Source organism: Pogona vitticeps, chromosome 1 (assembly GCF_051106095.1).
Source record: "Pogona vitticeps strain Pit_001003342236 chromosome 1, PviZW2.1, whole genome shotgun sequence".
Lineage (NCBI taxonomy): Eukaryota > Metazoa > Chordata > Lepidosauria > Squamata > Agamidae > Pogona > Pogona vitticeps.
Window position 1 is genome coordinate 158,061,441 of NC_135783.1, and position 13,930 is coordinate 158,075,370.

General features: G+C 40.7%; 2 long non-coding RNA genes across 2 annotated transcripts in view; both read right to left on the reverse strand.

Annotated features, from left to right (window-relative positions):
• Positions 1–7,571, reverse strand: part of LOC144583505 (uncharacterized) — a 33,030-nt gene extending 25,459 nt beyond the window's left edge. The window contains exons 1-2 of the long non-coding RNA XR_013537299.1: positions 5,257–7,571; positions 1–4,149 (exon numbers count right to left, since the gene is read on the reverse strand). The exon at positions 1–4,149 is cut by the window's left edge and continues 25,459 nt beyond it. This is a non-coding gene — a long non-coding RNA (uncharacterized LOC144583505). The remainder of the gene's footprint in view (positions 4,150–5,256) is intronic.
• A 219-nt stretch (positions 7,572–7,790) lies between these two features.
• Positions 7,791–13,930, reverse strand: part of LOC144583507 (uncharacterized) — a 68,901-nt gene continuing 62,761 nt past the window's right edge. Inside the window, exon 2 of the long non-coding RNA XR_013537302.1 lies at positions 7,791–13,250. This is a non-coding gene — a long non-coding RNA (uncharacterized LOC144583507). The remainder of the gene's footprint in view (positions 13,251–13,930) is intronic.

A 13,930-nucleotide genomic window follows, 5' to 3' on the forward strand; every position in this document is an offset into this window, starting at 1 on the left:
ATTAAGAATCAAATATTTCTGGCATAATCATCTCATATGGTAATACGGTATTGATATTAACAAGCTAAAAATGAAGAGTTCTCCTTTTGTTGTTTTTCTGTGTGTATAGTTTTAATTCCTTGGTCACCTTCAACTTTTAATCACTCTGCTATCCGGGCAGGTTTAACAGCATTGGAGTAAAGAAGTAGACCAGGAGGAGTCCATATCTTTCATTGGTCCAAGTAATGATCTACATTTTACCTAGAAAGGAAAACTGGACAAGCCCAGGTGCTGTTTTGTGAAAGGCTCTGCATTTCCCAAAGACCCTTTAAAAAAACATATGCACAAGTGAAGTGGGGCAGATTGTCACTTGACCCAAGTATATGAGTACTACCTCCACTGCCCAGATGAGCTTTAACAAGGAATGCAGCCTCTGTGTAAAAGTACTTCAGGAAGAGGATCCCTCTCTTAGTTGCTCTGCCTATCTTCTTTCATGGTAGACAGATTTGTATTAGCAGAGTCTACACATTTAAATGTTTATGCACAAAATCTCCTGCCCTCATTAAAGGATTTAGTAGCTAGATTATTTATATACTCAAGTGAACACGAACTAAAACTGCTATTCCCTAGTAACAGGTAGTGGAAATTTCTCTTTAGTAGTGGTATTTTTTTAAAAAAAAAGATGAAGAAAAAAGAAAATAGAATGTATGAACCTCCCATTAGACAAAGTGATCATTTTAGCTGGAAGAATAACGAGCTGGCAAACCCAGTGAAAGGCTAGCCCACGATTCTAAAGGCAGAACAATGAGAATTATATTGACAGCATAAGAAATAATTGGTCAACTTTTGTCAAATGACCAGGTTTATGCTAAAAGTGTGTGCATGAATCTTCATTTTAACATGCCCTCATATACAATTGTATTAAGGAAGCGTGTTTTTTTCCCCAATAATCCAGCAAATTTGTCACACTCCCACTTATGGATTTTGCAAATGATTTCTCCAGAAAAGAATGAAGAAATGAATGCGAAGAATTGCCAAAGGATGGAACTCTTTGTTGACAGTGAGAATCCACACTGTAGAAAAGGATATTATGAATGCAAGATAAAGAGCTCTTCAAAGTACCCTCCAGTGAACAGGAGCTAATGAGAGATGAATGAGCACATGTAATTGAACTACCAGGAAAGAGAAGGAGGAGGAGGAGGAGGAAAGGAGCATCCTAAGAAGAGAAACCGAAATGTTACCAAGAGAGCAAAATCATGGTAATAGAAACAGATTGAAGAAAAACATGGGAGGAAAAACAAATGGCTGAGGTGATTATGCCTTTGGTGAAAACGCCTGCTTAGATTAATTTAGGAATGCCCAGTATTATGGAGCATCTTGGACACACAGAACAGTACACAATCAGAAAAGCTGTGATCTAATCACAAGGAAGCCCTTCCTCTGTAAAATCACTGTAAGCTTGACAAATGGGGTGATGGTCTCAGGTCCCAAACAGAGCACAGGCCTGGATTTATAAACTGAACTTGGAGCCTCCATCAGCAAAACAGTTGGACAAGAGGCGATTTTCAGTAATCTTCCTTCTATCCTTAGGCACTTTCTCAATTATCTGCCTACAAGAATCCCTCCACAGCAGATGGATGTGTGTGTGTGTGTGTGTATATGCCCATGCACATGTGTGCATGCATGCATGCATGTGTGTTCATGAGTGTGCATGGATGTGTCTGGATGTCTGTGCATCTATGAGGAGCTGCAGAGCAGAATGGGTATCACTAAAAATTGCCTCTCTTTCCCTCTATTTATGAAAGCCTCTGTCATCCAAGAAAAAAACAGTTGGATTCCACCTTTTGAGATGATGAAGTGGTTCTGTTTGTGGTGCATTTCCCAGGAGCACAACATACAAAAAACAAAACAAAACACCCACAACCTTTCTGGTGAAAGGTGCACAAAGAACTAAAACGCTCAGCATGTGCCAATGGTTAGTCTATTTAGCTTTAATAGTTGGCTTTGATCTCATTCAAAGCTTGGTGTGTATTTTATACAGATCAGTAAAAGAAATTCAAAGATCACTTATATATTTATTTGTGATTATTTATTTCATTTATATGCCACCTCTCTCCCCACAGGGCACACAAGGCAGGTCACAATCCATTAAAAAACATGATAAACCCAATTAAAAGGACAATGAGGTAGAATATTAAAAAGCAATGAAGCAAATAATAATATTAAAAGCTGCCATTTAGAAATTTACCCAGCTTACTTCTATAGTGGATATGCGGGGGAGGGGAGTCTATGCAACATCTCATAATGACACTTACCTATTCAGCTCAATGAAAAGCCTGCTTAAGAAATGGCCTTTCCCTGCTGGCAGAAGGACAAGAGAAAGGAGGCCGACCTGTTGTTGTATTCCATGACCTTGAGCAGCCATTGGAAAAAAACCCTTCTCTCATGTCCCCATCAAATGAAGATGTGAGGGTGATGGAACCAAGTGAAGAACCTCCTCAAAAGATCTTAAAAGCTGGGAAGGTTCATATGGGGGTGATATAATCCTTCAGATAGCCTGGACCTATACAGGGCTTTAGAAGTCTTTGAATAAAGATGCTTGAACTGAGGCCTGAAATGGACCAGCAGCCAATGAATTTGTTGTAACAGCAGAGTTACATCCTCCATGAAACCTGTGCCAGCCAGCAGCCTGGCTGCAGCATTTTGAACCAGGAGAAGTTTCTAAACACTTGTCATTGGCAGCCCCATAAACAGAGCACGGAAATTCCACAGGATCCAGGGAGCTTCTGGATGTGCATGGAGACACAACAGGGTATGTGGGTCGTAGTGATAAATATAGCTTCTAATCTATGGTACCTTGAACGCTTATGATTTGGGCCATGAAGGATGGGTTAATGTTTGTGAAGAACCCTCCTCTGCCCTTGAAATGCCATGTGAGAAAAGCCAGCCAGGCTACCTCAGGCAGACAAGATGTGGTCACAAGCCAGTGAGAAAGCATAAGTCTCGTGATATGTGTTCCTTTCTTTCACCCATCACCACCAATCACTCTTTCCTTCCACTTTTGCTTCCAATAACTCTCTCTCTCTCTCTCTCTCTCTCTGCACATCTTCTTTCTTCATTAGCCAAGCATCGGAGGCACAGAAGGCAATCTAAACCATGGGAATATGTTCAAACAAAAGTACCTCAATAGAAAGGACTAGGAACAAATAAAGCATTTGGGGGAGAGGAGCTCTGATTCCCACAGAGCTCTTCCACAGTACTTGTGTGAACAGGGAAGATAAAGATGAACAACTATTTTAACGTGAACGAGCCCTTCTTGGCAATAGAGATTTCATATTCATTCACAGGTCAGTTGAATCAGGATTCTTTTATGAGCCCTCTGTGAACATGCCCTTGGAAACCTGATGTGATAGGCTCTTTCCCAGTGTATGCCAAGTGCACAGTAGCTATAAGCTATAAGACTCATATACTACATTTTTTAAAAAAGAAAGAAGGATTCCATTCTCAAAATGTAGGCTTAAAAAGTCTTTATGTTCATGCCTCCACCACAGACTTTGCTTCCCGTTTGACTTACTCCTCATTTCAAAAAGCCGTGTTTGCTATAACAGCTCATTTTTTTCATGCAAAATACTGAACCTAATTGCAGAAATATGTCATTCCTTCCTCTACGCCACATGGCATGAGTTAATGATGATGAATGAAAGTAATAAAGCCCAAATCTTTTCTGTTTTTCAAACTAAAGCTCCTGTTAAATTACTGGGAATTACAGGCATGCATCCACAACAAGGACACTGGAGAAGGTCAAAGATCTCACTTCCTGCTCTAGGCCAAATTATTCAACAGGCATTTTGGTTTGGACCTACAGATCTTTTTTCTTTTTGTTTTTTCATGAGAATGATGGGAGCCACCTATGAAAAGGGACTTAGCTCAAGGCTGGAGTTTCCATTAGAAGGCTTCTTTCTTCCCTGGTAGAAAGCTGTATATGACTCACCAGAGGCCAGGACTTCCCTCATGCATCTGTGGAAGCTATTTTTGGATTTTCAGACTTAATCCATTTGGGGAGTTGGGTCCTGATGAGATGTCAGTGGGTCTTTCTTTCCTCAATGCAAGTCTTTATTCTGGCAGGTTGAAATACGAAGCCGGCTTCAAACTGGTTTGTGTCTTTTACACCTGTGCAATGTGGCAGCAAAATGCAGCTGTCAGTCTTAGCCAAAAGCATTTTTAGCCAGGTTGGTTCAAGGCAATGGGAAAGCAGGACCAGAGTAGCCATGGCTACCATCTCTAACTTGCTTCGTTGGTGCAAACCCCACTACATACAGGTCCTCTCTCGCGTGCAGAAATCATTATCACCTGCATTATTTTAATTTGGGGGGAATTTTTACCATTTAGTTTCTTCTAAGTATCTACAAAGTCAACTACTGTTTTCCTAGCAGAATGTTCTGTTAGCCAATTAATTAGAAGATGAGGGTTTTTTTTAAAGAAAATATCCAAATCTCAGTCAGAAAATCAATATGATCAATGAGGCTCTCAATCAATATTTATTATTTAAATAGTTCTGTAGCAAGTGCCCAAACCTCTTGCCAGTACTTGAGGAACCTAAGTAGTTGAGTTTTGCTGTGATAAATAGGCAAGAGGGTGGATTAGGACTGCAGCCTTAACACAGAAGTGTTAGTGAACACACATACCACACACACACAGAGAGAGAGAGAGAGAGGCGAGCTATGAGAGCAGGGGAGAAGGAGAGCAGTCACAAAGGGAGAGTGAGGAAGAGCCATAGAAGAGAAGTGGGGACAGAGAGAAGAGCCACAGAGAGAGATAAAACAGAGTGGAACCACAGAGAGAGATAAACTAGGGGAAGCTTCAGTGGAACTGCTTGAGACTGGAACAATCCAAAGCACCCACACACCACACCTGCCATTTCTTTCTTCCCTTTTGAGAAATGTAGAAATACACGTCAGTGCCTCTGTAGGAAAAATGGGCCTCATTAAGCTCAATATGGCAACTGGGGTTGCATTACTCTGCTCCGAGTCAGGTGTTCCTGGAATCATTCAATACTGTACTCGCATAGCAGTATGTGCGCGGTCACTTGCTCTGGTAGTGATAAATGGGCACCCATCCGCTCTGAGACCCATCTACTTTATGGTTTCTTTGTCAACCATGTTTGTCAATCCCTCGAGAAAAGGGGTTGGCCTGACTGCCATGTTAATGGCTGCTTCAACACCCCCACCCCAACCAGAGTGGTCCGAGAGGGAATCCAGGGCGCAGAGAGCATCTCACCTGTAGTAGTTGGCAGGGGGACATAATGGTTCATCTTTCTACATGAGAAGGTGAGCATCCAGGTATGTTGGTGGCAGTCATAGTGAAGACTGTGTCATATACAGCAGTGGCTGAGACCTAGACACAACATCCAGGGGTTGGCAATCAAAAGGTGGCTGCAGAGATGACACCCAATACAACAAGTGTTACAGAGGGAGTGTAGCAGAGGCTGCTCAGAGGCTGTGTCTGCCCTGGACAGCCAAGAGGGTAGCTGTGGTAGCCTTGAAGTATCAGGAGCTAGTTGGCCCCAGGCCCCTGGTCACGGCTGCCTCCACCCATGGCACCATGGGGACAACAAGTTGCTGCCCCTCCACTGGGCATAGGTCAGGTACCCTGAATGGCACCATACCCTCAGAAGTCTTGTTCCAGCCAGATGTTAGGGTCCACCACAAGGGCTGGGTTGTGGCCATACTTATCTGTACACAGGGTACAATTCCATGCCACTAGAGGACCTCCCCTTTGGCGAACAGGTATTGCCATTAGGGGATCACCTACATCCTGCAATAAGGAAAAGATTTAGCAAGATTAGTATGTGGATATATTCAATCCTGTTGTTTAGTGTACTAGTCACACTGGAGTAGGTCCATTGAATCAATGGGGATTTGGTGAGTCAATTTCTCTGTAAGTTCCATTGAGTCCAACGGGGCCCACTCTGGTTTCAACTTACTACACTAAAGTCAGTAGCAACTCATTAGAGCTTATGGAGGAGTTAACTCACCCAATCCCCACTGATTTAATGAGCCTACTATAGGTCAATGTACTATGTTAAGCAGTTCAGCCCAAAAATAATAAATGAAATGCAACACACACTGTAAAGGGGCAGATGGTGCCCAGGTGCCCCTATGCCTGCTTGGTCTGCTGGCCAGGTGCTGATTGACAATAAGCAACTTCAATCCCCTTTCCCTTTTTTTTACATGGTTCTCTGTCTTGAAGCCAGCCTTAGAGAGGGCTGTCTTTCAAATGGAGAAGACCTGGCCTTCTAGCTGCCATTGCCATCTGACTGCTGATATGGCTCATGCCTAGCTTCAACGCTGTGACTTCAGAAGAGTTTAGATTCTTTTGCTAAGAAGGACAGTGACAACAACAAAAAGCACCAGAAGAGGATAAGCTCCTTTCACAGAGTTCCAATATTTTCCTTCCTCCTTTCCAATCCATTTTGTTTCTCTACCATGGCATAGAAATATTTTTTGCTACCATGAAGAAGAAAAACTAGAAACAATAAATAGATGGCAGTTTGATTTTTTATCTTTTCTTCTTTTTTTGCCTTTTGAGCACAAAACACTTGCTAAACACATCCACCAAAGATATGCCATTACCTAAACTCCTTTCTTTATCACAATGAAAACATGGCACTTTAGAATATAATGATTTACTTTGGTCCCCATCTTCTAGGGAGTGAAAAGTAACAGATCTGAATTGATTTTCATAATGAATCTGTCCAATTTGTGGCTTGCAAGACTATTAGCAAGAGCAGGCAATCTGTTTTGTCTTCCCATCACTAGGAAGAAGTGAAGATCAGCATATTCTCCCCCATCCCCAGTTTTTTTGAATCAGTTGTAAAGAAATACGCCCAATTCAAAATGTATATTTTTGACAAATGTGCACAGACACACTCTCTTCCAAAGCAGGCAGCATAGTTCGCACACCACGCTGTCTCAAGAGATTCTGTCTCTGCAGAAGGGTTGCTGCACCGCCCGTGGAAAATGAAATAGATAAGATTAACATTTGTACACACTTTGAGTGCTTTACTCTTATCTGTCTTCTCAAAACAGTCATCTTCCAAAGCATATAACTTTTAGATTGCATATATAGGTATTGCCAAAGTTGTATAAGTTGAGGCTTGTATCTGCAGCTTGAATGGCATATTGCATAAAACGCTTTCCTTTGTTGCAATTCCTCAAATATAGACGGAGAATGTTCTTGAATGGCGGAGTCTCCATGACCAGCACCCGCAGAGCTCTACATTATGAAAAATAAGACTTTATTAGTCGAACTCCTGTGAGTGAGGCAACAGTTATTTGGATAGAATAGGGGTAATCATTCAAAGGTTATGGCCACTGTCAGCCCAAGAGTGAATAATATGCACCCAAGGAGTGATTTTTAAAAAAAAAATCACCCATGGAGGGAAGAAAAATACACATTCTCCAATTTTAGACACATGGGTAATTAAAGATAGTGAGGCCTTTGCCACAATATGATCTGTTATCAGAAACTCTGAAGCAGCTGAGTCGTTTCTGAACATTGACTCTCTGAATCTGGGCACAGCGTGTGGAGAAAAATTGATTTTATTTATTTATTTATTTCTACTTACTTACTTACTTACTTACTTACTTACTTACTTACTTGTTTTTGATTCTAAATGAGTTATTGTGTTCTCCAAAAGTCACAGTTTTAAAAATGAGTTTATAAATCCAGATGTGTATCTGGGAGATGTGTGTGTGTGTGTGTGTGTGTGTGTGTGTGTGTGTGTGTGTGTGTGTGTGTGTGTGTGTGTGTGTGTGTGTGTGTGTACCTGTGCGAATGGGTGTGTGCACGCAAGCATGCACCCCACCTCCTTTTCATTTCTAAAAAGATAGCTTAAGCTGAAAAGGCTGAATTAAAATGAAAGAAGTGCCGAAAGGGGGAAGCTGCCTTTGAAATTGCTGGTTTTGCTTCCAAGAAGCAGCATCTGCCCTTTGTCTTCTAGCAACTGAACAACACAGAACTGCCTTCACAGGGACTTTTAAGAGCCAGGTTGTAGTGCATTTTCACTATTGATCAGCCTTACCTCCGTTTTAAAGGCAAGAAACATATGTCATTATTATTTTGCCATTTGGATTTTGGCACCCATCAGCAATTGTATCCATTTTATTGTTGGTTGCTGACTGAGTAAGGTCAAATGACGGTCTACTTCCTCTCTGGGATGCTTGTCTCCAGTTTGGTTCAGCAGTCTGAGTCAGTCACTTCATGTTGCTTTGAATTTCATAGCTGGCACTTGATTTCAGACAGGTCAGTATATTTAAATTACAGTTACAGAAGGCATAATAAATCACAGAGTTGCATGTTTGCTTAGCATTTAGTTCGAAAGCATTAAATTAATTTTTTCCCATTTCAAAGGAATATGATAACAAGTCCCCCTGCCAAACAACTAATGTGCAAAATTTTGTCAAATTTTGTTGCAAAGAGTCCCTAAGTCACTATACAGCATGATTTTTCTCAGATGTGACCAGTGTACAATTGCTGATGGGTGCCTTTGGAGTAGGGGAGGATATAGAAATATCTCTAATCTTATTTATGCATTTTACAGTTGGAGTAGTGTAAAAACATCAGGAGAAGGAGAGCACTAGCTCTGCCCTTCCATCATCATTTCCATTACCTTCCACCCATGAATGTTGATTTTCTCCACAAGTTTGAGCACCAGAAAAAATCTGGTTCCCTCTGCATCATGGGAAGAGCTTCATATATATGGAGGAGGTTCTTATTTTTTAGAATGTCAAGCAAGGAAAAAAAACCTTCAAGTCATGATACCATCAGCATTGCTTGTACTGTAACTACCCCAAAGAGAGGAAAAGAGGGTTAATAGGAAGAACAGTTGAGCAAAGTTTATGAATGCTCTTAAATCCCACCCTCAGACACTGACATCACTGTGCAACATGGATGTATGTATGCAAGCTTCTTGCCTTTTGGATGGTGGCTTTTTTGTGACTCAAGACACCTATGTGTCTTGATTAATATGCTATTTTCCAGAATGCCTGCAAAATTTGTGTAGTGGCGCCAACCACAAAAATGGATCCCTCCTTAAACTGCAGCAGGCCCATGGCTTTCTGGGTGTCTTGGGCTTTCCAGAAACAAAATCGCTGACAGTATCTCTGTTTTCCTTCATGTACCTTGCAAGCACAGGCATCCAGCGGTGAGGTAGCTTTCAATTCTGGATGTTCTTCCCCACACAAATCATGTAGGGGCCCTTGCTTGTCTGGGGCTTCACCATTTGGACCAAAGAATCCAAAGTTACTCATGAGTTATTTCTTGGCATTTTGAAAACATGCTGCTTTCTGGGCCAGCCCTGTCCAACAGATAGCATCTTCTTTTCTACTAGAATAGAGTCAAGGTCACAGTGGAAAATGGTTCCACTCATTTTAAAAAGGGGGCACATTCAGAGACACAGTTTGCAGAGATGTAAGGAACCACATGCCTTGAGCAACTGCTCACTCACTCTAGGGAGAGGGAATTGACTTTGTTGTGGGCATCAGCTTCTTCTATCAAAAGTAGGCTCACCCTCTTCTAATTTCAGCTATCTGGGCTCAGGTGAGGGCAATGTGAGGAAAACAGAGTAGATGATTTCATATATCCAAATCAGATGGCAATACTACAAGGAAAATATAGTGCAATTATCCCTTGCCTTAAGGCAATGCCTTACACTGGACTTTGCATGTTCCTAAAATAAGTTGAGGTTAATATATTTTAGTCTACTAAGTGATGGCACATTGAGGTAGAAAGAAATTATTTTAGACCTAGTTCTCACAAATAGGAGAGAATTAATTGATTGTGGAAGTGTGTGAGTAGCATCCAATGGGAATTTTCTCCAAAAGTTGGCCATACAAATTGAGACTGACCCATCAGGAGCTGTTTTGGTGGTTATCTAGATTGATTTGTTCTGCAGATATTTGCATGTGGTTGTACATTTCTAGAAGGGGACAAAAATAGAAAATGTGGAAAATAAAGGTCTAGGATTTGGAGTAGCAGGCTGTAAATATCACCATCAACTTGGGGAAAGTGATAGACCTTCCATTTGAAGGCAAAGCTTCTACCAGCTTTCTTTCTTTCTCTTTCTGCCTTCCTCTGAAGTCATTCTAAGGGAAGTGTGTATTGAGGATGTGGAAATTATCTCCTTAGAGTACCCAGTCAGTAGTGTGCCCTGTCCCCAGCTGGACCAAATCAGAATACTATACATTTGGCACCCAGCCACTCTGGAACACACCGAGGTGCCCACAGCGAGAAGAAAAAGGACCTCCTTGGCATCAGTAGCACAGGAGAGGAGGCAAAATGCTACAGAGAAAACCCACAGACATGTATGTGCAGGAAGAATTTTCTTGGGGGCTTCTTGAACCACCTTGTATCTGCTCTAGTAACATACAAATATCCCTGTTTCACCATATTTTTACGAAACCAGTGCACACCCCTCAACAATAACATAAAAATGAAGAATAGCTATGGTGAAAACTTTAATGTGAACATTATGTTTATCCATCCTAGGAGGACAGACACAATAAAAGTAATATTGATGTTAACACTATTTAATAGCAACAAACCCAAATAACACATAGGAAGACCAACCTGATTTCTGGTGTCCAACCTGAAGCAACTGGACAGTCGAAATTAGCTTGGAAAAGCTGACATTTTAAAACACTCCTACATGGAATTTTCCAGAATTCAACCAGATGACAGTGAATAATCTACTTTCTGGATCCCAATAAGATCTCATCTTTAAAAGGTTCAGGGCCAGGTAAAATATTACAATTTCCTAAATAGAAAATGCTCACATGCAAAGGATGGTGCAGGAAATTCCACATAGATGACCACAGGGATGTACAAATATGTGAGATGTCATATCCTGTTGTTATATACTTTCTTACACAGGTTCACTATTGATGAATGCCATAAATCATTCCAAGACAGTGGGAGGTCTATTTCAATTTGCCACATCTTTCCCAAAGGCACCAGCACCATAAAACCAGCACTAATGGTGGAAATCTAAACTAACTTTACAAATCTGTGAATTTGAGACCCCTCTACCATTTCACCAAGGCAAATGGAATTCTTGAGCATCTACATACATACATACATAGACCTTTATTGGCATTTGATTACATTAAAGAGAAGTAAACAGGTTGCTAGGTAGAGAATATAAGGGACAGGTTAGAACTAAAATTGGGAGGGATGGGGGTTGCGGTTGCTCATAAGAATGGTTAACAGAAATTCCGCGACGAGATTGGTAGTGGTTGAAAGGGAATCACTAAGGAGGATTGGGAGGGGATCAGATAGGGAGGGAGGGAGGGTTTGGAGAAAGGGGTTTAGTAGGGAAGATCTAAGGGCGGAGTGAGATGGGCAACGAAGTAGGATGTGGGCTACTGTGTCTGGTTCACGGAGGCAAAATGTACATAGTCTGTTTGGTCGGGGGATGTTGGAGCATCTATAACACACTTTTATTTAAAAAAAAACACACACAAAAGCCTCCTTGAACACGTGTGCACATCTCTACTACCACTAATGGCTCTTGTTCTTGTGGTTTGCTCTTAGTTTGATGCTTTCTTTTGATCCACGCTCAGTTTACTTAACTGACTACAGCCCATCCAGAGGAAGAAAGCATATGAATCTACAGGGATCACTGGAACTTATCTCGTATTCCAAGTGGATGGATGCTTAATAAATGTTTACTACCCTGAAATATGGAGAGAAAACCATTCTAAGCATATGTGGAGTGGCATTCCTTCACTGACAAATAACTGTCATCCTCTGCTTCTCCACATACTTAAAAATGCAGGAACAGGTGGCCACTGGATTTCCATTATCAGAGTTAGGCACGAATCCCTTTTTCTCCATCACCACCTCTTGTGTTTCTGTGTTGCAACTGACCACTTCATAAGTCATGCAGCCCTTCAATAACAAAACCATCGTATCATTATAGGAAGCTTGTTTTATGTTTATTAATAGTTCATCTTTGTGTTTCACCAGTGAATTAAAGGAAGGGCGAAAAACTCAATGAAGCCCTTTTCTTATATAGAGTCCTCCTGCTTTCTATCTTTCACCCTCTGCAAACATCTGCTGAAGCACCTAGTGGCACACACCTCAACTTCAAACAGTCAAGAAAAGCAAGTTCAAAAAGAATACTTTTTATGATATATGGGGTAGATTTTTGGAATATGTGTGAACAAGAGGAAAAGGGAAAGCTCCAAATCAAGAACCAATGCAGGTCTGGAGAAGAAGAAGAAGAAGAATTAAGAAGAAGAAGAAGAAGAAGAAGAAGAAGAAGAAGAAGAAGAAGAAGAAGAATTAAGAAGAAGAAGAAGAAGAAGAAGAAGAATCAGAATCAGAATCAGAATCAGAATCAGAATCAGAATCAGAATCAGAATCAGAATCAGAATCAGGTATTGTTTCTTCCCACTAGGTCATCACAGTTGATTTAAAATTATGAAGAGTTTTCAAAGAGACCCACGGAATAGTGATTTTATCACCACCATAATCATTATCATACCAGCTTGCTGTCAAGTTGATTCCAACTCATAGTGATCCTTTCCAGAATTTTTTTAGGCATAGATTATTCAGATATGGCTACCCATTCCCTTTTTCTGGAAGTGTTCTGGGACTGTGCAGTTTGCCCAAGGCTGCATAGTCCGGCTCTCCTCTTGGGCATCCAATGAAGGGACAAACTCCCAACCCTTGGCTGCACAGCCAGTTATGAAACTCTGTGAGTTACACAACCTAAAGGGAAACAAAAGTAGTTGTAGCCAAAGTTATAGAAATCTCTGTTTTCTTCATTTTAAAAATCTTTTCCTGATGTCCACATCCATCATTAATGGTCACTGACTTTTTTCTGAAGCAAGCAAAGACAGTAAGATGTAGTCTGTATAGCCGTGTTTGCGCATGCTCTTTCTCATGTTTGTGTGTGCCCCCACATCCATTAACTTTTCTCCCCAACCTGCAGAGATAGTATTAGATGCAAACAGGGTTTTTTCACTTATTCTTTATGCTTTTCTTCTTCTTTTTCTCTTTTTATTAATATTTTCATTTTAACTATAACATAAACATAAAATATATGAACCAAAATACAAATTGACTGTGTTCCCCACCACCACAGATGGGACCTCTTGCAATAATCTTCTTCTTTCTCCATCTATATTCTTCTTCTTCTTCTTCTTCTTCCTAAAAACATGTTCCCTAATAAAAATGAATGGGTGCACCTCTCCAAAACAGTTGACCTGCAAACGTAGAGAATATTTTGGAAGGTTATGTATGTGCTGCTAGATTAATCTTGGAAACCACATCCACAAGCCCTATCCATGCCTACCAACATGTTTAGATCCCTTGCAGTGAGTGTCATCTTCCTGACAACTTGCAAATATTATTTAAAAAAGAACTAGATGAGGTAGTTAGTACAAGTGTCCTTGTGTGAAAAACAAAATCACTATGGATTTTATTCCAAGGCCCACAGTGTTTAGTGATAAAGTTATACAATTAAGTGTTTTGATGTAACGCTTCTCATGCTCAGTATTAGGTTTGGACAGATATCTGGGGCTATTAATATGATCTGGTGGGAATTAGGACTAAACTCAAGTGCTTGGAATGGCGTGAAGGAATCTCAGCCTAGAATTTAGCAGACTGGTATCATGTTTCTTAAGAGAACATCCAGGAAACAGTGAACAGTATTGACTATTCATTCTAATTTTTATTTCATGGGCTCTTTTAAATTTTTTTGTTCAAAACGAAAACTCTCTTAGAATCTCCGGACAGCTTTGAGAAGATTAAGTGTCTCCTGTGTTCTGCATAGCACAGCACTCCCGTGGGAGCCAAATATTGTGCAGAATAGCTGAAACTGACACGATGACTATGAAGATCATCAGCATTTGACATTTCCCTAAAGTTCTGAGAATAGCACAAA